Consider the following 26,490-nt stretch of genomic DNA (forward strand, 5'->3'; position numbering starts at 1 on the left):
TAACCCCAGTCTAATCATGAGAAAAACATCAGGACCATTCTACAAAATACCTGACCAATACTCCTCAAACTGTCATGGTCATCAAAAACAATTTGAGAAATTGCCAAAACCGAAGAAGATATGATGACTAAATATAATGTGATAACCTGGATAGGACTCTAGAACAGAAAAAAGACATCAGGTGAAAACTAAGGAAATCTGAATAAACTATGGACTTGTTAATAATAGCGTATCAATACTGGTTCATTAATTATAACAAAAATGTCATCATACCAACATAAGATGTTAATAGGAGAAACTGGATGTTGGGTATATAAGAACTCCCTGTACTATTAACAATTTTTCTGTGTATCTAAAACTATTCTAAAAATAGTTTTTTTTAAAGTCATCATCAATTCTTTACTTGCCAAATATTTCCTTTCCATAATCTTCATCCTGCACTGTAGGATAGTCTCCTTATGGAAACTCTCTCTTCCTTTAGCATCTTCAATAATACTTCTCTTTATTCTCTTCCTGAATAGCACTCTTTTCCAGTCTCTAATACTGGATTCTTCTTCTTCCCATCCCTTAATGATATTTCCTACATTTCTACCTTTGACTGCCTTGTCTTATCACTTTATCTCTCAGGGGGAAAGAAATCTTACCAATTCCAATAACTTCAACTATGACTTTCATGAGGAACATTCTAAGATCTGTATTCTAAGCCTAATCTCTCTTTTAAAAGTCAGACCATACTTCCAACTGCCTAATGGATATATCTACCTACAGACTCTCAGGGATACTAAAATAAGTATGTTCAAAGGAGAAGCCCTTGTTTTAAACCCTAAACCTGTGGCTCCTATTATGTCCTCAATCATGATTAAGAGAATTATAATTGCCCAGTCATCTAATAGGATCCTTGCATATATCTATGACTGTTTCCTTTACCACAATTATCCTCTCTGATTTCATACAAATATTGTTTAATTCTATTTGTACCTGCTTCCTCAACTGTCACTGAATTAATTTTCCTAAATAATTACCAATCAATCAATCAATCAAAACAGCCTTGGCTAAAAAAAAAAAAAAAACAGCCTTGGCTGACTTGTGGAACCTGGAGGTGAGCCCAGGGACAGCTGAGATCTCCAGTCCTGGTATGAGACAGTAATATGAGATATCATTGTTTTGTGTTCCCTGGGAAAGAAAGAAACATCCCCAGCTTGGGACAAAGAACACCATTGCTTTTGTGGAGCCAGACCAGAGACTCAGGTTGATCCCCAATGGGCATGAAAGGCAACTAACTACTTCTGTCCATTTTCTGTGTGTAGCTTTGAAGAAGCTTTCTCCTAGAATCGGGCAGCCCAGAAGCATTGCAGTATGAGGTCTCTGTCCCTGAGGCCTGAGAACCCTTTGCCAACATTGCCCAAAGACAAGTCACAGTTTGCTGATTGCCACATGCCAGTGGAAAAATTCTCCTTCAGTTTAAACTGTGGCCAGATCACAGATCTCTAATGAAACCATTAACCATCCTGTCAATAGAATCCTGATTTTATTGAGACAACATAAAATCATCTACCAGGGCCCAAATGGTAAAGCTCTGGACTAAACCAGGTGGTTTTCAAACTTTTTGGTTTCAGGATCTTTTTACACTCTTAAAAGTACTGAAGAGTGCAAAGTACATTTATTTATGAGTCATCTCTATTAATGTTTATCATTTTAAAAACTAAAAATTAAAAATTCTAAAGACATTAATTTTAAAATAAAAATAATAAACCTGTTACATATTAATATAAATAATATTTTTTGGAAAAATAGCTATATTTTTCAGAATAAAAAAAATTTGAGAAGTCTGGCTTAATAGAAAAAGTAGATTCTCATATTTGCTTCTGCATTCAATCTGTTGTTTGGTTGAAGTGCATTAAGAAAATCCAGACTCATACAAATAAATAGTTGAAAAAAATATTTACTAGCCTCTTCAGATAGCTTTGGATACTCTTTTATACTACATCCAAACTCAAAAAGTGGTTGTTCCTCAAAGGTTAATTATAATGTGGAATCTGAAAACAGATCAATAAAATTTTGTGCTCAGTTACCCTTAAATCTTTTAGTCTATTTTGGTCTTTGAATCACCCATGAGTGATTTTGTAACATGCATTGGTTATTGGGAAAATACTGATTCACTGAATTATGAAGATCTTTCAAATGCTGACATATTTCATCACACCATATCAAAAAATCACTTTTGTTAATATCACCACCAATATCATCAGAAAATATATATAAGTACTGGGAAGCTGTCAAGCTCACAGTGGTGGATACAAGTTATCCAGCATTCTAATTTTCACCTGAAAGCTTAAATTTTATCATTTGCAACAAGTATTGTCAGTTGTTTTCGTTGAAGTGACAGGCTCACTTTGTTCATTTTCAAGAAAATGTCAGCAAAACACCCAAGTCTGAATAACCATACTTTGTCAGTCTTTCAGGTTTTTGTTTTTTTTTAAGTGTTCCATGAAAAAAGCAGCCATTTCAGCTTACAACTCAATCTTAAAATACGAGACTGAAATAACAAAAGTGCTTCAGTATGGACCAGAAAACAACAAACTTTATGTGAGAGCCTGGCGGTAAAGAATACAATGACTACTAGTACATTTTGATATCACAGCCCTGATTTGTGCTAAGCAACCAGTAGCATTACCCACCGTTGCTGTTTTCCACTAACAGTGGAGTGAAAAGAGCAAATAATACCTTAGCATTATTAGGGAAAGCGATTTTAACATTGTGAACTCCCTGAAAGAATCACAGGGCCCTCAGGTTCCATAAACCACTGCTGACTGAAGCCAATATGATATTCCATTTCATTTATCAATCTGTTCTGGAACAGGTATGTGACATAATTCTGGTCAATAAGCCAAAGGGGCCTCTGAGAAAGGTTCTTCCTTCCAATAAGATATGTGGAAGGAGAAATTTCCCTTTTCTGCCTCTGGACTTTGTCATCTACATGGGAAACCTAGCAATAACCTGCCCACGAGGACAAATAACACACTGAATTTCAGAAAGTGGAAAGATGGAAAACATCTGGGCAAACTGATGTCATTGTTGAATCACTGAATTATTCAACTTCAAAACTGCCCTATCTCTAGAATTCTTGTTGTGTGAGGTAATAATTTCCCTTAATGTTTAAATGACTTTTTGACAGGTTTTATGTTCCTTAAAGATGAAAGCATCTTTATTCATACATAATCTTACACTTCCTGTCAACCCATCAGTATTCAAAAGACGCCAAAAGCCTGTACACTAGAGCTAGATCCATTCCAAACTTCCTGAAATGAGCAGCAAAACAAAATTATTACAAGCCATTTAACACTAGCTGGAAGGAGGCATACCAAGTTGAACAACTAAAATTGGTCTTATATGGAGGCAAATCGAATAAAAGACAACAATAAATTTTAATAAAAACATGAGAACCATTAAAGGGATTAGAATACAATAACAAAATTGGAGGGACTAAAAAAACACTATTTCTGAATTATAGAGTAATCAGGATCAGAAAGCAACCAGGCATTCAGAGGCAAAACCCTTGGAACCTATCCAAGTGTCAAGAAATCAAATGACACCTGGATATTATCATACTAAGTGAAGGAAGTCAGACAGAGAAAGACAAATATATGATATCACTTATACGCGGAATCTAAAAAAAAAAAGATACAAATGAACTTATTTACAAAACAGAAACAGACTCACAGTCTTAGAAAACAAACTTATGGTTACCGGGGGGAAGGGTGGAGGGAGGGATAGATTGGGAGTTTGGGACTGACATGTACACACTGCTATATTTAAAATAGATAACAAACAAGGACCTACTGTATAGCACAGGGAACTCTGCTCAATATTCTCTAATAACCTAAACGGGAAAAGAATTTGAAAAAGAATAGATACATGTATATGCATAACTGAATCACTTTGCTAACACAACATTGTTAATCAACTATGCTCCAATATAAAATAAAAATTTTTTTAAAAATCAAATTTCAGATTATGTAGTAGACCAGTAAGGAAGTATTCATTATTCTGTGTTAACACAACAAATGTTGCACCACCAAAGTTGGAGATGTGGTCATGAGTAAGAGAAGTAACAATATATTTGTGAATTGCCAGGTTACAGTAAAGAGTTCTTTTCAAGATAAAACAGGCCTATCTTTTGATACCTATATGTGGGTTTGAAGATTTCTAATTCAATTTTTTTAACCTTTGAATATCACACTGTGAGATTCAGAAGGGGAAATAAGTCAAAGAAATAAAAGGGAAACAAACTGTCTTCTAGATAGGAAAAATTAACATTAACTTATTAATGTTAATGTTTATTAATTAACATTAATAAATTTCATTTATTTCTCCTATTTACTTCCCCTCTGTGTGTCAGTGGAAAACCAGAAATGACCCACAGCTATTTGTGCCTTCCAAGATCAGAGTTCCTGCCTCTACAAGGAAAATCTAGTCTACTGTATAAAGAATGCCTTTAGGAAAATAACCATCTCTGTAGAAGTCAACATTCACTTCCTCTAATATAGAGGAATAATAATTATTATAATTATAATAATTATTATTATATTTATAATTTATATTTATATAAATATAAATTAGTTCCTGGTCTGGAACTAAGATCCCACATTCCATGCATCGCAGCCAAAAAAAAAAAGGAATGTAGTAAAATTCATCTTGTGATGACATCAATACTTTCCCCACATTCCTATTGCAAATGGACATAGATATTATATACTAGTAAATATTCTTTTTTTTTTTCTGGCCACGCCACGCAGCATGCAAGATCTTAGCTCCCCGACTGGGGATCAGGGATGGAACCAGTGCACCCTGCAGCAGAAGCACAGAATCCTAACCACGGGACCGCCAGGGAATTCCTATACTGGTAAATATTCTTAATCACAAATTGAGATTGTTTTCAAAGGTTATTTTTCAGAGATAACTCCAAATCAAAGACCCAGCAAGGATTAATCTATTTCCATTCAGTAACATGTTTATTGAACCATCCTGAAGTACTAACAGAAGACAAGGTATCAGCAACTTTTAAGTAAATTATGGTTACATGAATTAAATTAAAAATTCATCTAACAATTTGCTCTCATTTAAAAAAAATAGGGGCTTCCCTGGCGGTCCAGTGGTTAAGACTCCCAGCTTCCACTGCAGGGGGCACAGGTTCGATCCCTGATCTCTGGTCGGGGAACTAAGATCTTGCATGCCATGGGGAGCAGCCAAAATATTAAAAAAAATAATAATTTTTAAAAATAAGTTTCTTTAGGGCTTCCCTGGTGGCACAGTGGTTGAGAGTCCGCCTGCCGATGCGGGGGACGCGGGTTCGTGACCCGGTCGGGGAGGATCCCACATGCCGCGGAGGGGCTGGGCCTGTGGGCCATGGCCGCTGAGCCTACACGTCCGGAGCCTGTGCTCCGCCGCGGGAGCGGCCACAGCAGTGAGAGGCCCGCGTACCGCAAAAAAAAAAAAAAAAAAAAAAAAAAAAAAAAAAAAAGTTTCTTTAAACTTTGAAGTAATGTTGTGTTTTGAGAAAACATCTTTAACTTTTTTAAAGCATATGTATAACTCGGGGCTAAGATATGTTTGGTGTGTTAATTAGAGATTGAATTTTCTAATCAGGGATTCAATTCGACATTTTAAAAATAGATGTCAAGTGAAATAACTTGTTCAATTATTCCAGCAACAGTACGGAAAATATTTCTTCTTCAAATTGTCCCTTTCAATCGGGTGCCACAAGGAAAAATCAGTTTCAAGTTATTGGTAGCCTTACTAGCCATCTGAAAAACAATTGTAAGACATTCGTATAAGTGAAAAGCCCTGTCATAACATACTCTGGAAAATATTAAGTGAAAGTCTCCTCCACCAATCTGAGACTGACATGCTCAGTCTGTGGCTCCATAGCTGCGGTTGTATCCAGACACAGGTGTTCAGTTTGAACTCCCTGGTGCCATCGCAGTAATCCAAGCGAAAGATGCTGGTGTAGAAGTAATGTCAAGAGTAGTATCAGATTTGAGATACATTTTGGAGGTAGAATTGATGAGACTTGGCTCTACCCTGGATAAGAATGTGTGTGGGGTGAGGCGGGGATCAAGGGTAACTTTTGGGTTTTTGGTATGAATAACTATATAGACGGAGGTATCTTCTGCCGAGAGTGAGAAGACTGGAGGAGGGGGTGGATGTGGAGGTTGGGATGGAGGATGAAGACTTAATAGTTGGAGATATTTTAAGTTTGAGATACCTAAGAGACATCTCAGTGGAGATGTCAAGTGGGTAATGGAATATCTAGGTCAAGCTCCAAAGAGAAGTGTGAGTCAGATAATAAATTTTGGAGCTGTCAGTATTTAGATGAAACCACAGGGCTGGATAAGATTGCTCAAGAATAACTGGGTAGAATGGAAAGAAGGCCCAGGACCTCTGCCTGAAAACTTGAGGAATTGTCCTACCCTATTTTTCCTGACTAACTCCTTATATATTTAGGTCTCCGCTTAATTTTTACATCCTTCAAAAGACTTCTCCTGACCCTTAATCTAAATTAGGCAATACCCCGCCCAATATGTTATCATCAAAGTTCCTATCATAATTTGCAGTGAATTATTTGTGATTATTTATTTTGTATTTGTCTCTCCACTAGAATGTATGTTTCATGAGGGCAGAGGCCATTTGCTTCAATTTGTATTCCCAGTGCCTAGCACAGTGCCTGACACATAATAAATACTAAGTATTGAGTAATGAATGAAAGTGGATGTGAATACTGAGTGAATGTAAGATGAGCCTGTTAAGGTGATCACAACCATTTAGCAACTATTAAAATATAAATACATATATAAAACAATGTAAGATGTGAATCAATTATCATTTATCTTGAACTTTTCTAAGGAAAGAATAAATTCAATAGCAAAGAATTCAAGCATTTTAGTTTACAGTTTCATGCTCCATGGAGGGTCTGTGATATATGAATGTTTTTGGAGAGAACCTTGTATGTTCAGAGTACAAACAATTCATCAACTGTACAAGTATTCTATCATAAGCTCCCAGTTTGGAGACTGTGTTATTCATCTATATCTGCCTCAAGGTTCTCTTATGTATGATGAATGGCTCATATATGTTTATTGTTCCAATTACACTTTAATTGTTACATTGAAACATTTACTTATATATTTCAATTATAACTTTAGTAAATGAGGTGGACATGACATTGATTTTGCTCATATTTTGCCTATCTTGCTCAATGTACACAACTTTGTAAATGTTACTTATACCAGAAGTTCATTTCTAAAGTTGATTTTAATAGGTCTAACTCACAGGGAGATTTCTTCCATAACACACTTAATAGACTGTACATAGAGCAGACACCACCAGAAGTGTGAAGTCTGCAAATACTGACAACCATTTGCCCCCATCTGTGGCATTGCTGTTTCCCTCTAAGATAACCAGTGGGTTTTGGCTGCCCCTCAGTATTTAAAGTTTCTCAATACATCCAGCCATTCAGTATACTATATACAGATGTACATTTTCCTTCTCTCAGATTTACTACCTGTCTTGTTTCCAATTCCTTCCTGGTCTTATTTCTTATTGTACAAGAAATGTCTGGCTATGGGTTATAAAAAAAAATTATTCTGAGAATTGCAGAATGTTAGAGTTGGCAAGTCCTTAGAAGTCTCCCTTCCTCACTCTTCAGCTATTCATGTAGTTACTTTATCTTCTGCGTTTTGTTAATTTGGGTAATATAATTGCCTTTAGGGTGCGTTGCTAATGGTGGGAAGCTGGTACTGCTCAAATCACATCACCAGCCCTCTCTCTACACAGAATGACGTCAACTGGCCACTTATTTAAATGAGCATCTTCATTGTTTACTCCATTTAAAAACAGAATGGACAATTGTTGAAGTTTTAGCTATTTTGTTTAAATAAATCATTATGGTAATTATGAGTCATAGAGGGAGGTTTTGTTTTGTTTTAATGCAGATTTCTAAACCTACCGATTCAAATTTTTGAGAGATGGATCAAAAATAAATTATCCAGAGTCATAGCAAATTGGAATTCATATATATCCTTGGTTTAAATCTCCCAATTTTGATTACTTTCTTAGGTAATAGTTAACTCTTAATTTAATTCAGAAAAGTAACATTTTAAAATATAATTTTAAGGCAATCTTTGAGGTGTTGAAAATTTACTGATGCATCATCATGAACTTATTTTTCCCAAGAAACATAGATTAATAATGCTTGGAGATAAAAACAGCCAAGGGATATGGGAAGACATTTATGTGCAAGGAGAGAAATTGTATCTCCAGGCTACAACTATTTATCAATTTTCCTGCCACTAAAACTTGCCAGCCAGTTTGTGAGCCTGAGGTACAGATGAGTAACTGTATAGAAAACTCTTTTCTTTGGGGAAATTATTACCCATTGACGATATTTTCCCTGACATCGACTTCACCCTCATCTGCACTTTGCACAGTTACTCTCCAACTGACACTCTCTAATTACTGTCTATGCCCTGCAATAAGAATCTCTAAAATCGTCCCAAAATCCAGAAGTGGTTTTGTTTTTAAAAGGAAGCTCTTTTACTTTCATTTCCACAGAATTATAGAAGGCTTGTTCTTGCTGTTGTGGTTATTTTTTAAGAAATTATATAGATTAGTAATCTATATTTTGTGGTCATGAAAATAAGTACTTGTATTATTTTCTCTTTCATATGTCAAATTAAAATGTTCATTATTCTCTCATCTCAAATCTTCAGGAACAAAGCCATCAAGAAGGAAGTGGTAAATTGCAGAGTAGCCCTACTAAACAGTCAGACCATCAAGACAGAATTAGATTTTTTACTGCCAGGGTCTCAGTACTTAAATCTGACTGAGGCCTTCTTATCCCAAGGGGAATCTGACACATTTTAGCGTTTCTGATCATATGACTGCTATCTCCAGAGAAAAAATAAGGAAGAGTACATAGCAGAAGAAAATATCAGAGGCTTTTCATCTCCTCAAGATAAGGGAGGCAAGGACAGGGCCTCATTTAGAATTTTTGAGGGCTGGAGCTCTGAAAAGATTGTGATTCCTCATGTATTGTTCAAATAAAGTCAATACCAAGCTGTAAACTGCAAAATACAAAATTTACATGCATACATAAATTGAGCTTCTCTCCAGTTATTTTTTGTATGTAGAAATTTGGATACTTTATCTTTGCTGAGCTTTCTTCAATTTTTTATACCCCTGCTTTGCTGGTGTCCTTGAGCAATCAGTCCAGGAAGGGCAAAAGATCTTATCTTAGGCATGCATTTTCCTCATTCATCTCTCATCCCAGGGCCTTGCACACAATAGGTACTTCATAAATGGCTTGGGGATGGGGATGGACAGTGGTGACGGGGCACTCATGTAACTGGCTGATCAGAGTTGTCAGCAAAGTTTTAAATTGCTAATGCCTTACTGGACAAAGATTATGACTATTCTCAAATAGTCACATAAATTGCTAATTTATGAGTACAACATCCGCCCTTCCCTCCTCCTGGGTAGGCAATCACCACATCTTGCATTTTCAGTACATGGAAACAACAGGCCTTCTTTCACAGATGGATACAATGGAAAGGGTCACCAGATTTGGACTACTGAATAATCTCCCTTCTTTATTTTCTTCCTGAGTATACATTTTCAGGAAATGACAAAGCCTTTATTTACGTTTTGAATCCTTGGTCTAATTTTTCCCAGTCAATATACCTATGAGGGTGTATACATGTGCATGTGTGGGTTTTTGTTTGTTTGCTTGAGTTTTGCTTTTCTTAAATGAAAGACTAAAACATCTTTACTTTGATGAAATACTTTTGCAATGTTACAAAGTATATTCACAATGTTTTCAGACTCTTTCATTTTCAAAGGAAGTTTCTGAGAAAAAACACTACAAATAAAGGTATAGAACATAATATGTTCATTTTGCGCCATTTAAAATTTGATAATAAGTCATTTTATAAAGCCAAGTGTTTTCTTTTCAGGGCCAAACTTCTTTTTGAGAGCTAAAGCATGCCATTAATGGGTTGCCTCTAACTTTGGCGGTGTAGAACCAAAATAAAAATTACTCCTTAAGACTCTGTATGTGTGGAGTACTGGTTGTTTGCTTCACAGTAAATACTTGGTTTAATATGGCCTCTTTTGTTTAAAGAAATGTATACTGAGCCCGAAAGGACACATTTACTTCTAGTACAAAAATGCATCATTACGAAACAATCTATTTAGATAAATTATATACTACTGGGCGAGGTTGGAGTGGTGGGGAATGAGGGGAGAGCGAGGAGACTATGTTCTTATAAAAACTTCTAAGTTCACTGAAGCAATTCTAAACAAACCTTAAACAGAAATATTAATAGTTAAATATCGCAACTTACACTTAGGGGAAAAGTCAGATTACTGATGGAACAGAACACTCACACTCAATCATGTCAAGAAAACACATGTCCTTGTGTAATCTGGCAGAACACCCTTGAATACAGAAGACTTTTTTATCAAATGGATTTCAAATCCTACCTGAAAGTGACATCATTCATTAACAGACAAACTTTCACCCTTAATTTCCTGTATCTCTTTCAGTTATGTTTTCTGGGCTCAGCTGATTTAGCCTTCCTAAACTCTGCTGTTGCCCTTTTTGCTCATTTCTCACACTCAGATATCATCAGTGATGTCCAAACTGTTGTTTGGCTTTATTTACAACTTCTCTTTCAAACACTTGAGTTCTCTTTAAACCCTCTGTCCTTCAAATATCCCTTTGACCCGTTTCTGGGAGGCGTGGCTGACTAGTAACAGTTTTGGTGTTGTCATCTAACTGCCTCAAACTGAAAAAGTTCACTTTAGCGGGTCTGCTTAACCCAAAACAGTTCTGGGAGTGTTGGAATGCTTGAACTTCAGAGGAAAAGTCTAAATCACTCGTTTTGTAAAAAGTGCACTAATAGGGACAATAGTAAGGACCAATGTGATATAAGGAACGAGTACAGATTTGGAACCAGATAGATTTGAATTTGAATCCAAGCACCACCATTTTCTAAGTAGGGAAAATTGTTAACTATCTGGACCTCAGTTTTTTCTTCTGTACAATATTCCTTACACTACAAAGTACCTATGAAGGTTTAATAGGATAAGTTTATAAAGCACCTAGCATATTTTCCTATGCTTGGGAAGTTGGTCATTGGATTTATTACGGTCATAGGTAATTGTTCTATAAAAACACAATTAATTTGGGGATGCTCTGGATCCCTCCCCTCACTCCTTATATTTTCTGTTCTCCAAGAGTCATCAAATCTGCCTATTCATGTACAGTTAAAAAATCCACCCGTTATAGCTATATTTCCAAGCCAAACTCTGTTCCAGTGCTGGGTCACTTCATACTTTTTGCTACAAATTTATTCTGGTTAGTTTGCATATCTCTGAATCGCCGGAAAGTTTACCAGTAAAATGATCTTTCCAATTGTGCTGGCCCTGCAACTTTTCTCCTTAATCCTTCTGCTACTGCCAGGTCCTCTATCTGGAGAATTGAATCAAGTGATATGGGGATGCTTCAAAGCATCTGTAAATAAAAGTCATGGGAGGAATATGTCTTCCTGTCCTATAGGTAGCTTCTAAATCTGCACGGTTGACTTCTACAAAGATGGAGACAGCCCTGTGCTTTTATGCTGAGTTCAGTACCAAGGACACTAACTCCATCAAACACTATCTTCAAAGAAATCAAAGAACTCACAATCCATATGGCAATCAATTTCCAATTCTACATATGCCTTTAAACAACATTCAGCTAATTTCTAAACATATATTCTGGTAGCAGCTTTCCTTCCAAGTATTTTGCATTACTAAACATCTAAAAATACATGGTATATCTACATGTATTACATAAACAGACTACTTAAGTGATGTATATTCTGATTTTGCCTATCTGAGCAATTAAAATAAGTCACTCTCTTATTAAAATATATCTCCAGTAACCACCATCATTGAGCATCATGCTGTCACATTCACTAGTGACAGTCAGACACCAGATAGTCAAAAGGAAAAAAGTAAGCCCAATGAATAAATTACGTCTTGAATGATTCTGAGACAAACTAAAACTACAGACAGTCTGTGCTCTATTTGAAAAATATTAAATCCAGACTCTTGAATTGTCTTCTTATGTTTGGAGCAGGCACGCTCCAGTGCCCTGCACTGACCTCTGAGATACCAGACTCAGGAGGAATTTGGGAGGAAACAGAGGAAGGATTCAGGAAGTGGGGACTGTGGCATGAGGCAGACTTTCAAGAGGGTGGGTTTTAGAAGTGGGCAGCCAGCTGCTCAGTACCTGATGCAGGGCCACACTCTGTCAACTTTGGATACACTCTTTCTTCTGTTTTGTTCACCTCCCCCCCTTCCTTAGCACCCAAACTACTGTCTCACATGTATCATTCAAAAATAGTCCTTAAATAATGAAAGGCTCTTGAAGGGGCACTGAAGGTGGAGATGACCTCCTAGAAGAGGGATCTTATGGCAGCCACCTGCACAAGATTTGTGCTGGATTTTTGCTGACAGGATCAGGAACTGGATCCTTAAGTACTGAGTGTTTGCTAAATGCTCTCCATGCTTTAAAGATTCATAGACAGAAGATTTCACAACCTCTAGGTAACTTGAACTACCAAACGTAAGGGTCATCTAATACTTAACCTTTTTCTCAGGAAGTCTTACCCCATTATCTCATGCATATCAATTTACAGTTTACTCCCTTTCTGACCTCTGGGCAAATACTTATTTCTTTAGTGCCTTCACCTATTGTGAATGGAGTCCCCATTTGTTCTCCTGTTCTCCAATCCAACTCAAGTACACTTTCATGCCTCAGCTATTATTTCTAACCCTTTAATTATCTTTCTTGCTTTTTGAATGTTCTCTAGGATTTTTATGCCTGAAGTCCTGGACCCCAAGCTCAGACATAATATGCTGGGACTGGCAAGTGGAACTAATGCTAAAATATTATTGTAAGACTGACTCATGCCTCCTGTTCTAGTTTATGTAGACTTGTATCAGCTTTTGTTGTTCTTATTATTACATGCTCTACTTGCCAAGTCCATCTTTTCTGACAATTTCAGAGGCAGTCATCTTTCATACTGGGAATTCATAGACCAAACTTGTCATTTTCCAGCTTCTCTATATGTATTTTCTTTCCTCATGTAATTACCTTGTATGAATCAACATTAAATCTTCTCTCTAGTCCTAAATACGTCATAGTCTTAGCCCAGTGCTAGGCAAATGCAAAGAGTTCAAATATAGTATTGATATCTAAAAGCTTAAAATCAAACTCATTCTTTTTATTGTCTTTTCATCCCCAAATCTGTTCCTCCTCCTAAGTTCTCTGTCTAGGTCTCAGCACTACTACATGCCCAAGTTTGAGGGATCAATAATTTTTTATTCTAGCTTCTCTTTCACTACATACATATAGCTAATTGGTTTACAACTTCTGCTGAGTTACCTCTTAAATATGGCCCTTCCCCTCTATTTCACTCTACTACCCGAGTTCAGGTATTCAGCATCTCTGGATTGGACTACAATAGCTTTTGATTTCTCTCCTTCAATCCATCATTCCCTCCTTTCTCAAAACACTTACCAAGTCATTTTTTGCCTTAAAAAAAAAAATCACATTGTCTCCATTGTTTAATATGCATTCAAGACCCTGACATCTCCTGCCTTTTCAGCCCCTTCTCTTGTCACTTCTCTTCCTTCCCTATTCCTCCCAAATCAAACCCTGCATTAAGGATGGCAAATGTGTCAATTTTGGTTACTTGGAAGTGGCTGCCTGAAACAATGCTCTAAGGAGAAGGTCATGTCTACCGAGAAGAGTTGGTGGTAATGGAATGGAAACGATGGCCATTTTGCTACACAAATTGAATGTTTAAATTTCCCTAACCCTTCATGTGCTTTGGTACCCTATGACTTTTTATTTCCCTAGAACTGGTCTCTCTTTTCTTTTCTTTTTCTGAATTTTATTTTATTTATTTTCTTATACAGCAGGTTCTTATTAGTTATCCATTTTATACATATTAGTGTATATATGTCAATCCCAATCTCCCAATTCATCAGAACTGGTCTCTTAGACTTGAGTCTTTCTTCTCTTTCTCAGTGCTCTCACAGTTCTCTTTTTAAAAAAATTACTTCATACATGGTATTCTGACAGTGGATGGGCATACAAAAACATTCAAATCCATGCTTTATGTCACATACCAAATGTATAAGAAAGATCAAATACTTAAATGTAAAAAGGCAGAGCTATAAATGTTCTAGGATGTAACATGGGAGAATTCATGTATAGTTTTGGAGCAGGGAAGGCCATTCTAACTATGACTTAAAATACTGAAATCAAAATAGGAAAGATTGATAAGTTTAACTCTGTCAAAACCAAAATCAACTGTAAGGTAAAAACAGACAAGCAAACAAACAACTAACAAACAAAAAACTGCACAACACTGTAAATAAATGCCAAGAACTGGGAGACATTAGCAACTCACATCAAAAAAGTGTAATATCTTTAAAACATAAAGAGCTTTTAAAAATCAACAAGAAAATTACCAAACAACTGAATATTAAAATGGACAAGGAATAAGAAAACAGGAAGTTTACAGAAAAAAAAATGTAAATGGCTCCTAAAAGTATCATAAGATGTTCAACTTCACTCATAAGAGAAATTCAAACTATTAAGACATCATTATTTTTACCCATTAGATCTGAAAAACATTGAAAAGTTTGATAACATACTAATGGGAGGCAGTAAGGAAAAGGGGTCTCATATTTCTGGTGAGAATGTACAATGATACAATACTTATGGAAGGCAAGCTAACAATATCTCTCAAAATCACACATGCATGTGGTCATGAGTCAACAATTTCCCTTTTGGTAAATGATCTTACGGATCTACTTTCATATGTGAAAAACATCTAAATTACAAGATTATTCATTGCGGCATTGTTTGCAGTATCAAAATATTGCAAGCAATCCAACTATTGGGGATATACTAGTTAATACATGCACACAATAAAATAATGTTCAGCTTTAAGACAAGTGTTTTCTTATGAAAAATAAGGAAGCTCTCTCTGTACTGAAATGAGAAGAAATACAAATTGTTAAGGAGGAAAAAGCACGGTTCAGAGGTGAAAAGATAGTGCTTCCTGTGCATTTGCTTGAACATGCTTAAAGAGACTCTGAAAGGATTCACCAGACACTAATAATAGTTTGCACCTCTCTGGGGACCTGGGTGGACAGAGGATGGGGTAGGAAGACTTTTTCTAATTGAAAAATTTTTTAATTTATTTGAAAACTCATGCAAATGCTACAGTTTTCTCTCTCTGAAATGTTATTTACCCTCGTTCCCCACCTCCACCTAGCCACGCTTCAGGCCTTAATCATTTCCTCCAAAAGACTTTCTTTCCAATCTGGAAAAGTTCAGATTCCCTCAAGTCTTGGTTGAACTCTTATGCTAGTTTTTGTAAATTATTTGTGACTATCTGTCTCCCTCATTTGACTGTGAAGCTCCTAGAGGCGGAGAGGAAGTTGTCTGCTTTTGCTTGTCTCACCATAGCTCAGGCTGCTTGGCACATCAGCTCATGAAAGTTTGTTGAGTGAAGACACAAGTGTTCAGGGCACCGTGCGGGGGCCCTGCTTGGGAAACCACAGGGGAAGATAAAAGTGGTGAGACAATGTCTGCCTTTAGGTAGTTTATCAACTAGGGAGGTTAAGATAAATAGACGTATAATTATAAGGCAGAATCCAGTCCTTGCCTTAGGATAACAAATAAAGTTGTATGGGACTTAGGGCAAGGTGACTGCCGGAAGAATTTTTTTAATGTATTATGTATCTGAAAAATGCAGTAATATTTGAAAAGGGGTTTTGAAAGACTGATGTGATTTCTTCAAGAAAGGATGGGGTATTTTTAATGCAGAAAATCAAATGCCTACAGGAGCCGGGCAGGTGATGCGTGTAAGTGATGGATTGTCAAGTAGAAACTGATTAAAAACAAGATCTAGAAATTCTTCAGCTTGGCTGTATACTAGCACCACCTGGAAGATTAAAAAAAATCCCCATGCTCAGGCAATAACTCAGGCCGATTCAATTAGAAACATAGGTGAGGAAGGGGATAAGAGGATAAAATGGAGGAGGAACCCAGGCAGCTACAGTTTTAAAAAACTGCCCAGGTAAGAACAGTGTGGACCAGCTGCATTTTCATCACCTGTGACTCATTAAAAATGCAGAACCCCAGGCTCCAACCCGGATTTACAGCATCAGAATCTGCACTGTGAAAATATCTCCAGTGAATCTTGTATACACTGTCAAGTTTGAGAAGTTCTGCTCTAGAGAACTTTGTCCTTTTCCAAGGGAGTGACCATTCATTAAGTAGTATCGGCATTTCCCAGAGGAAACGCGTACCCACTAGTTGTAAACGTTCTAATTTTTCCAATTATACTGCTGGCAAGAATGCAAGTAATTGAAATTAGGTAGAACCCATCAAAAGGTGACTGGGTCCTCCCAACTTGCTAAGGAGGGAATGGTGAATTAGTGGAGTTTGTCTAAGGCTTAGATTGTTTTAAGGCAGAAGTTTTTCAATGCAGATTTTGGCTATTTACTTAAATTTTCTCACTCAGCTAAACCATCCCAGTCAACAATATCGTGTGTGCAGCAAAGTTCAATATGCAACTCTGCTCTCATTGAGGTGGGCAGGGATTTTGGAGCACCACCAGCTCAGCAGCCCTCCCTCACGACTCCCATAAGCAAAATTTAAAGGGTATATTGAGGGCTTCCCTGGTGGCGCAGTGGTTAAGAATCCGCCTGCCAATGCAGGGGATACAGGTTCGAGCCCTGCTCTGGGAAGATCCCACATGCCGCAGAGCAACTAAGCCTGTGCGCCACAGCTACTGAGCCTGTGCTGTAGAGCCCACGTGCCACAACTACTGAAGCCCGCGCACCTGGAGCCTATGCTCCGCACCAAAAGAAGCCACCACAATGAGAAGCCCGCGCACCACAACAAAGAGTAGCCCCCGCTCGCCACAACTAGAGAAAGCCAGCGCACAGCAACAAAAGACCCAACTCAGCCAAAAATAAATAGATAAATAAATAAAATTTAAATAAATTAATTAAAAAATAAAATAAAGGGTATGTTGAAAATAAAGCTAGGAAAGTTTGGAGGGCTTGGAATGCTAGAGTAAAACTTATTTACTTAATTTGGACCATGTCAAGTCACAATATTTTCAAAGCCAGGGTTATAACTGCAATACAAACAAAAAAGAAAACTCACTCCCTCATGACCTGGTTAGAAATATAACTGGCATGAAAGAAAGAGTTGAAAACTTTTGTCCAACGAATGCCTATAGAGCTCCTACTATGAATCAGGTGCTATTCCAAGTCCTTTAACTTCATTCCTTCAGTGGTAGTCTTAGTTAGCCAGCCTCCTGGAAAACTGATGTCACTGCTCCTAAAATGAATGGTCTCAGAAGATAAAAGTGTGGATGAGTCAGAGCAGCCCATGGCTCCAACTAGACACTGTCAGCAGCTCAGGAGCCTGTCTTTGAATATCAAGAACCACTGAGACTGGGGGGCCAAACACAGGGAAGGGGAGGAATTCAGAACAGGTAAAGATACACCTCAGAAAGCCTCTACTTTGCTACAGAGTCGGAGAACAGTTCCAAAATTTTAAGTGGCAATACTAGGACATGGCTTTCAAAGCATAGTATCAGCAACTCTTATGTTATTCTTTTTTTTTAAGTTGTTGCACTGAGTAATGTTTTTATCTACCTCTGCTGAAAATTATATAAAAACCACTCTATGGATAAATGTACAGATTAATTGCAAATGAAAAATCAGTCTAAAGTCTTAAACTATTGAACCTTCCCTACACTAAAATATGCATATTTCTGAAACACACTAGGTATTTTTTATAAACAATCCATAAGAGCAAAAGTAAAAAACTTCACAAAATGATTTTCTGTAAGAAGTTTTTTTAAAAAGAAATTTCTAAGCACTTTCAAAAGTTTAAATGCTCATAGAATATAATCACTGAGAAGAGCTGTACTATTTCTTTATTATTTTAGAGCATGCATTTATTTTGTATTATTTTGATATAAAACTCACATTTGTAAGATGTGCAGGAGCATAGTAACAAAAGAAAAGAGAAACAATGTATCAGACAAGGCACGCAGGATGAAAAGGGGGAAAAATTCTCCTTTTGAGCTAAAAAGAAAGAAAAAAAATACTATAATCAAGGCGGAAGAAAGGCATCTCTGAAGAAGAAATAAATATTTTCCCAGCAGTGAGCCTGGGGGCTGTCGGGGTGAGGTGGGGGAATAGAAGGGTATCGGGTGAGAAAGCATATTTCTTAAGGCCCCTGTGAACAGAACTTCGATTTATAGAACAAATCAATCCACTTACAGGACGTGCTTAACTTCACCTGTTGGGAGGTAAGTTCAGTTTCTTTCTCCTTCTTTGAATGAATGGGGAAGGCTTTCGGTTCGCCCTCGGACTCCCACCACAGGAATGTGTGCTATCTGCAGGGTTGTTTTGAAACCCATCGCACTTAAAGGAGCTGTATCAACAGGTTTCTCCTCCATAACACTGAGCCAATTGTAAATGTTGAATGCGAACCTTGAACAAGCTAAACACTATCACAGGAATTTAAAACCAGCTCTCGCTAGATATTTTTTCCTTAATAGAATCACAATTTATATTTTTATCACTTCAGCCTTTCTGAGCCCAGAACTACAGAGCTAACAAAGGGCTAGTTGGCCTTGGAATGTTGGTTAGGACAGAGAACTCTTTCCCAGATGGAGCTGCTAATGTGGTTTTTAAAGAAGACACAGCAGACTCGAAAATGTCCTTCCAAGCAATGTAACAAAGAACGAGCCTTTCATATACTCATCTAATGCAGTTCTATGGCCACCGCCTTTAACACAAATACTTAACCTTTTCTCTCTTAACTTTGACCTATATACTTTCCATTCTGTCTTTAAATAAAACTGTTACCAGCATGAGTGGTGAGGCAAAACACTCAAAGAAGCTCCACTCATACAGCCCTAAATGCTGGGGGTAAATGTCATAGGCAAATTCTAATCACATTTAAAATTTTTACCTATGATTGTTAAAACCCTGAGATTGACAAATTTTGTTTGTTTGTTTTTAGATTAACACTTCTTGGTTAAAGAATTGACGTCCAGAATTTGGCTTGCCATGTTTGCACAGCCATTTGTCACTATTTTCATATCATTTGCAATTTATTCTACCGTACCAAGTGGTTTCTCTTAGGAGGTTCTATGGCTTGATATAATTTGATTTCTCAGGCAATCTCTCAATCATCATTTGGCATGAACTTAATTGAAAATGACTATACTCTGACTTCAAACACTGAGTGATGATGTTACAAAGAATATATTTCCCCATAACTAAACAAGAACACAATTAAAAATAGCCAACATTCCCAAAATGAACACACAATTAAAAACTAGCCTTAATCTTAATGATAGAAAGGAAAATCTCTAATAAGAAAAAACTGTTGAAAATTAATTTGCTACTTACCATGCACTGATTATTTTAACTGACCAGTTTCTAAGATGATCTATATATAAAAGTTGAAAAGGGATGGTGTTTAGGTAATTGTCTAGATAACTTATTAACGTAGTAGATTCTAGGGCTCAAAGGAAAAGTTGAATGTCTGATGACTTTTCACATTTGAGGGAGCAAATTAAGTAACAACAAAAGCAGAAAAATCTAGGGGAAGTGGAATAAGGAATCAAAAGATAAAGAGTCAGCAATGGAGCGTCATAAAGCGTGAATAGTTAAAACTGCATTTCACTGTTTTCCTCAGTCTCTGGGATTTGTTCAACTGTTTGGACTCTTCATGAAGTTAAAAAAACAAAAACCTTTTAGGAAATATACTCAAAAGTCAACCAACCTTCCTAGTGAACTTGGCTCTGGAACTTGCACTTGACACTATGACTTTATCACATTTTAAAGGGATATGTCAAAGCTCTTTAAGTAATTTCAAGAGGGCATGGATTATTTCCAAAAGTGAGGTAAAGAAGTCTGTAATCATGGAAGCGTTACTTATTTAGCCATTGCAAAGAATTATGAGTTTGTTTTTTACTAACATGCCTACACATTTCCCTCCTTCTTTCCTTCCTTCCCCCTTCCTTTCTTTCCTTTTCTCTCTCTTTCTTTCTTCCTCCCTTCCTTCCTGCCTCCATCCCTCCCTCCCTCTTTCTTTCTTTTTCTTTCTTTCTTTCTTTCTCTCTCCTTCCTCCCTTCCTCCCTTCCTTCCTTGTACCAAAGTAATCTGAAGAATGAACCTGGAGCAAGATTAACTTGTGCATGTAAATCGTCCCCACAATTCTACTCATCACAATCCTACAGAGAAGGGGCCTGGAGAAAATTGAGAATCCACAGCGGAGATGTTCAAGGCAGCTTTACTAAAAACAGCCAAATAATGGAAACAACACAAATATTCATCAACAGGGAAAGATATATTGTGGTATATTCACACAATGGAATACTATAAAACAAAAGAAAAAATTATTGATATATGGAACAGTATGAATGAATATCACTGACTTAATTTTGCTCAAAATAAACCATATGCCAAAAAAGTACACAGTTATGGTTTCATTTATGGGAAGTTCAAAATCAGGCAAAATTTAGAAGTCAGAAGACTGTTTACCATGGAGGGCTTAATTGAATGGAAAGTGACACCAGGGAGCCTTCCATGAGTGCTAAAAATATCCTAAGATCTTGTTCTGGTTGAAGTATACAGGTATAGCAATATATAAAAATTCACTGAGCTATCTGGGGGCTTCCCTAGTGGCGCAGTGGTTGAGAGTCTGCCTGTCGATGCAGGGGACACGGGTTCGTGCCCCGGTCCGGGAGGATCCCACATGCCGCGGAGCGGCTGGGCTCGTGAGCCATGGCCGCTGGGCCTGCGCGTCCGGAGCCTGTGCTCCACAGCGGGAGAGGCCACAGCGGTGAGAGGCCCACGTATCGAAAAAAAAAAAATTCACTGAGCTATCTATACGTTAAGATTTGTGCACTTTGTGTACGTTATTTTGCAATTTAAATTTTCTTAAATGAAATTAAAAGAAAATCACAGTGGAGGAAGAAAAACAAGCTAGAAAGCCTCCACCAAAATACCAATAGATTCAACAAAAATGAAAGAGATGGTCCCACTTTAAAAAATACAGGAAGATAACCCTTCATCCAGGGTTTTCTTTTTTAACGTTCCCTAAATCATTAGGCATGAAATGTGGAAAGAGGAGAATTAAAGTATGACAAAGTCTCCCCCCCAGACTAGTAGGGTTTGAGGACCTCAGTTAAGTTTCAGAATTTCTTGATTAGGGACACCCTTCTGTCTCCCCAATCATTGTAGGAAGTACGCTGATTCTCTTTTGAGGGAGATTGTTTCAAAGAGCGACCAGTAGGACAAAGAGGAAACCGACTATCTGGGTTTCAGGTAGAGAATTAAAGTTTGGCCTCAAGTTTACTTTCCTTATGGTTCAACTCGATTAAACAGAATGGGAAAAGGAGGGAGGGCTATGGGCAAAGAGCTGGCTAGGAATGAAAGGACTTCCCTTTGTGTTCTCTCCGTGAAAAACTACACAATGGATCTGGTAAATTGGGGGCAGAAGGGTGAGAAGTCCCAATATTTATTTCTAGTCAAATTCTATCGATGTAATTTATGTGCCCTTTTTTTTTCTTTTCTAAATAGAACACTGGCAAAACAAATCTGTATCTCCTTCACCACTTTTCTCCAGGTTTTTTAGAAACACGATGAATCCTCTTCTCCTGTTGTTCTCCCTAGGGACACTCCCAGCCCTGGCAGATCATTTCTAACAGCGGAGGCTGTGACGGGTGATAGATGTGTGAAGGGTTGTGGCTGGGCTTTTGAGCTTCATGCTCCGGCATTCCTATGTGGTCTTCGAATTTTAAACAACTAGATTGCGCCTCATTCACCTCCCAAAGTACTCCAATTACAACCTGGTTGCATTTACGAAATTATTTTAAAATCCTAGACCAAAATTAATGGAGGAAATTATGGACAATGTTAAAGCTGAGCATTTCATTGAAATAACATATACGGGGGCGGGGGAGGCTAAAAATGTAGGGCTTAGCTACGTGACAGGTGTTTTATATGCATTATCACACTTAACCCTCTTGACATCTCTGTAAGCTAAAAATCAGCACCCACATTTTGTAAGTGGAAATCTCAGCCTCCAAGGAACAAAAGTCTTAAGTGTGCACAGCCAGGGTTCAAGCCCAGGTCCATCTGACTTCAAAATCCTTTTATCTCCTAACTGCTCAGGCAAGGTGCCTACTCAGTACACGCAGAGCTTATTAATCTTTCATCCTATGAAAAGAACATAAATTGTAAATTAAATTAGCTAAAATAGATGGTCATGTCTTTGAGGGCAGAGGCTGATGACTCATCTTTTCTGTGGCATAGAATAATACCTCGATGTGTTAGGTGAATTCTTCTAAATTGGCGCACATGAGACAGATACTGATTTTCTTTAAGTTATGAACACACACAACACACTTTCTCAAAGCATGTGTAAGCATCTACAAAATTGTCATTATGGATTCAAATACCTGCAGAAAAAATAAAATTTACTCATTTAAGTAACAAGTGAAGTTAGTAAAAAGGTCGGTTAAATGCCAAATAAGATAACCAAAAGAATTTAAAAACTTAGATACTGAATTACATTTGCTGGTCTTTTAAGCTTTAAAGGCACATTGGCTAATATTTCTGTTATACCAGGAATAATAAGCAAGCACAAAGCCTCTCAAGGTATAACTGACCCTAAATGTGGAATCACTTCAAATAAAGGAACATGCAAACACATGATGTTCTGCTTACACAAGATGGAAACTAAATGAGCAGACCAGAATCCAATGATTAGTAAAATTTCACTCTGATGACCAGTTCTTTACACCAAAGAACTCAAAAGCTGACTGAATACTTTTTCTTTACAGGACTTTTCTCCCCCATCTCATTTTCGTTTGTCTCTGTGGAAGAAAAGCACTGAACAAGATTTAAATTCTTCACGCCTTATTCCTTCTGAAACGTATAGTCTGAAATTAGTTTATTTACTTTCAAATTAAGTCAGAATTTGTTATTGAAAGAATTGTACCTGGGTCTTTAGTTGCAGTATTGCTAAAGATTCTTCGCAGTCAAAGACATGCAGAATTCCAAGGTGGTGTGCTTTGTTATTTACTTTTTACTAGTAGGATTCTCAGTTTGCTGAATGTAGAGTAAATAAGAATTTGAAATTATACCACAGAATAAAAGGACTTCTTTCAATATTGGAGGCTCATTGGTCTGTCAGGTAGAATCATCCAGGTTTCCAGGTTTGTGATTGCTGAGTTTTGGCTTCAGAATTCTCTAGGATAAATTTGCTTGTGAGCCTAAACTCACTTTTAAGTAATCATTTAATCTCCATTAACTATAAATATGTGTGGTTAGGTCCATTTCTGAGATTATAAGAAACAAATCAGTATTTTTTTCTTTCTAGATTTTGTCTTCCTGATTTTTTTCATGTTAGTTATTACAGTAAGCAGACATTCCTGAAATTTTAATAATGTATACCTAGGCAGTGTAAATGTTTTCTTCATTATTCCAAAATGTTTACTCTCACTGTTTACTTTTGTGGTTCTCCACAACTTTTAGCCTAGTCATTACCTGTCAAAAAGAATGTCTATAGAGAACAGACTTGTGGTTGCCAAGGGGAAGGGGGCATGAGGAGGATGGAGTGGGGAGTTCGGGGTTAGCAGATGCAAACTATTATATATAGGATGGCTAAACAACAAAGTCCTACTGTATAGCACAAGGAACTGTATCCAATATCCTGTGATAAACCATAATGGAAAAGAATATGAAAAAAAATGTGAATATATATATGTATAACTGAATCACTTTGCTATACAGCAGAAATTAACACAACGTCGTAAATCAACTATACTTCAATTTAAAAAAAAGTCTATATTAGTTCATGTTTTTGGACCAAATACCTCTTTTCAATCACTTCGGATTATTTTTGAGAATCTTCAACTGACTCCTGCATAAAAAAAAAAAAATCCCCTGTCCACATTATGGTTCTTTAATCTGTCTTTGCACATAACTCTCCTTCCTATTCCTACTTCTCCGTTTTTTAATGCTTTCCATAGTCTCGGCATTATCTTGACTTTAATTCACATTTTTTTCCTATTCCTTTGTATGAATTTTCATGTTTCTTCATTTTAATTGGCAGCCATTTTATTCTATTTTAAAGTCTTTAAAGTTTAAACTTTTGGTCCCCATTGAGTCCCCTAGTGACACCAATTCATTAATATGCCGAAGGTTTATAGCACAGCACACTCCCTGAATGTGACACTTCTGGTGGGCTGGGGGAGGGGCATACCGAAGACAGTGTTACCCAAAAATGAAATATTAAAATAAATGTTCAACGTTTTAGCCGACGGCATATACTTTGCTAAGTAACTATATCATTTTTAAAAATTGGTAAATAAATCAAACTTACCCTTTCAAGAAGGTTTCAGTGGATGATTTAGGATGTTTACCTCTTTATTTCAGCTCTATCCAATTCAGGTAAGAGTTATAGGGTCCGGTTGGGTCCAGAGCCTGTGGAGACCACAAAAGGAAGGATAAAGGAAGGCCCTCCCCCTCAATTTACATTCATTTAGATCAGCTGGAGAACTACGGTTTTCAAATCCTAAGCTTTATATGTGTTTCCTTGAAGAGCGAGTAGTAACTCTTCCCCCTTTTAAAGCTTCAGGTCGTTCTTCAACTATTCTTTTTATGTTGTATAACCCTCAGGGGTTCATATCCGACTTTCATATTTAATGTACTTTAATTCAGCCTTGTAATGATCTGTGTACGCATTCATGAGCTCATCTTCCCCTTAGGACTTGCCCAGGTAGCAGAGACTAAATTGACATTCTTTACTACTTCCTGGCAAATGCAAGTCTGACTTCATGAATACCTTTATTTCTGCACTTGTGTCCAAAAGTTTCAGAGAGAGTGTGATTAACTGATTAAATAAATAAAACAAGGTCATCTGGGTGGATCCTTTTATAACACCATGACTGTACTAAACTGGCAACACACATATCCTGGCTTTTCTGCTTTACTTGCTCCCCCTCCTTTTTTAGTCCTGTGAATGATTCTTTGAAATCTCAAAAGGTTTGTATCACTTTCTCATAGCGTGAATTATGCCCTTACCTTCACTATATTTTGTGGATGGTTTGTCTACATTATTGGCCCTCAGCCAAATAATACATTTTGCATTTGAAGAGAAAGAATTTTCCCTTGCATTGATCTCTTCTTTTGGTGAGGGAAGTGGGGCTGGAAGGGAGAAGCATGAGTGGGAGAGAAGTAATGCCCCAAACAGAAACCAGTGACCCTTGATACAGTCCTGCCTGCTGCCTTCGAGGAGGTCATGGTCTGGAGGAATTCTTAATTGAAATGATATTGTACACCAATTCCTAGCACCAGCTCTACCATATTCTCCTCCCACACCCACACCCTCACCAGCTGCAATCTCCTCTCTCGTTTACATAATTGTTCTACTCTATAACACAGTCATTTCCTATTAAGATTCTACTACTCTTTATACTCTCTGCCTATAGCGGCTAGCCTGGTCCTAGACTTGTGAAAAATGTTTGCTGAATTGAAATAAATTGCTTGGTCTTGCTCAGGATCATGTAGAAAACATTTATCTCCAATGACATCTTCATCTTGACTGCACACAATTAAGGTATAGTGACCAAAAACAACCTAAAGAAGAGTAGCATGGTTGACTTCAAATTGCAGCATAAGCAATTTTCATTTTTTTTTTTCCTGAAAGAGCTCTATGTTTTTTCCCATTGTTTTCCTAAAAGATGAACCATTCTTTTTTTTTTTTTTTTTTTTTTTTAGATGAACCATTCTTAATGTTTGGTGGTGTAGGCCTCAAGGTGCAGACAGGAGTGTTTTTGCGATTTTAAATACTTTCTGCCTAGCATGGATAATAACCAAGGGGAATTAAAATACATGAAGTATGGCAATTCCCTGACGGTCCAGTGGTGAGGACTCCGTGCTTTCAATGCCATGGGCCCGGGGAACTAAGATCCTGCACGCTGCATGCAAGGCAGCCAAAAAAAAAAAAAAAATTAAGTACAACTTTACAAAACATTTACAAAATAAAATGCAGGTTAAACTTGAGTTTGTCTTCAGCCATATCTTTGTAGTACACAAGATTGTAAAAAAATTGGTGAATCATATATGTCTGCATGTTACCCCACATTCAGACCTGGAAAAGTCACAGACTGAGTTGCCTGAATTTTCTCATTTGCTGGGGCCAGGGAGGCAGAGAAGGAGGAGGGGAATGGATTACCCCTCAGTGCTCCTCTGTCCCCTACCCTGTGCCTGTGTTCTCTTCACGTGCAAGCTAAGCTACCAAACCATCACCA

At 37.2% G+C, this 26,490-nt stretch overlaps 1 protein-coding gene across 1 annotated transcript in view; it reads right to left on the minus strand.

Annotated features, from left to right (window-relative positions):
- SLC39A10 (solute carrier family 39 member 10) overlaps positions 1–24,629 on the minus strand; it is a 104,723-nt gene extending 80,094 nt beyond the window's left edge. The window contains exon 1 of the mRNA XM_060016385.1: positions 24,561–24,629. The gene's annotated coding sequence lies outside the window, so the exon portion shown is untranslated. The remainder of the gene's footprint in view (positions 1–24,560) is intronic.
- Between the last annotated feature and the right edge of the window lie 1,861 nt (positions 24,630–26,490).

This window comes from Delphinus delphis, chromosome 7, assembly GCF_949987515.2.
Source record: "Delphinus delphis chromosome 7, mDelDel1.2, whole genome shotgun sequence".
Classification (NCBI taxonomy): Eukaryota; Metazoa; Chordata; class Mammalia; order Artiodactyla; family Delphinidae; genus Delphinus; species Delphinus delphis.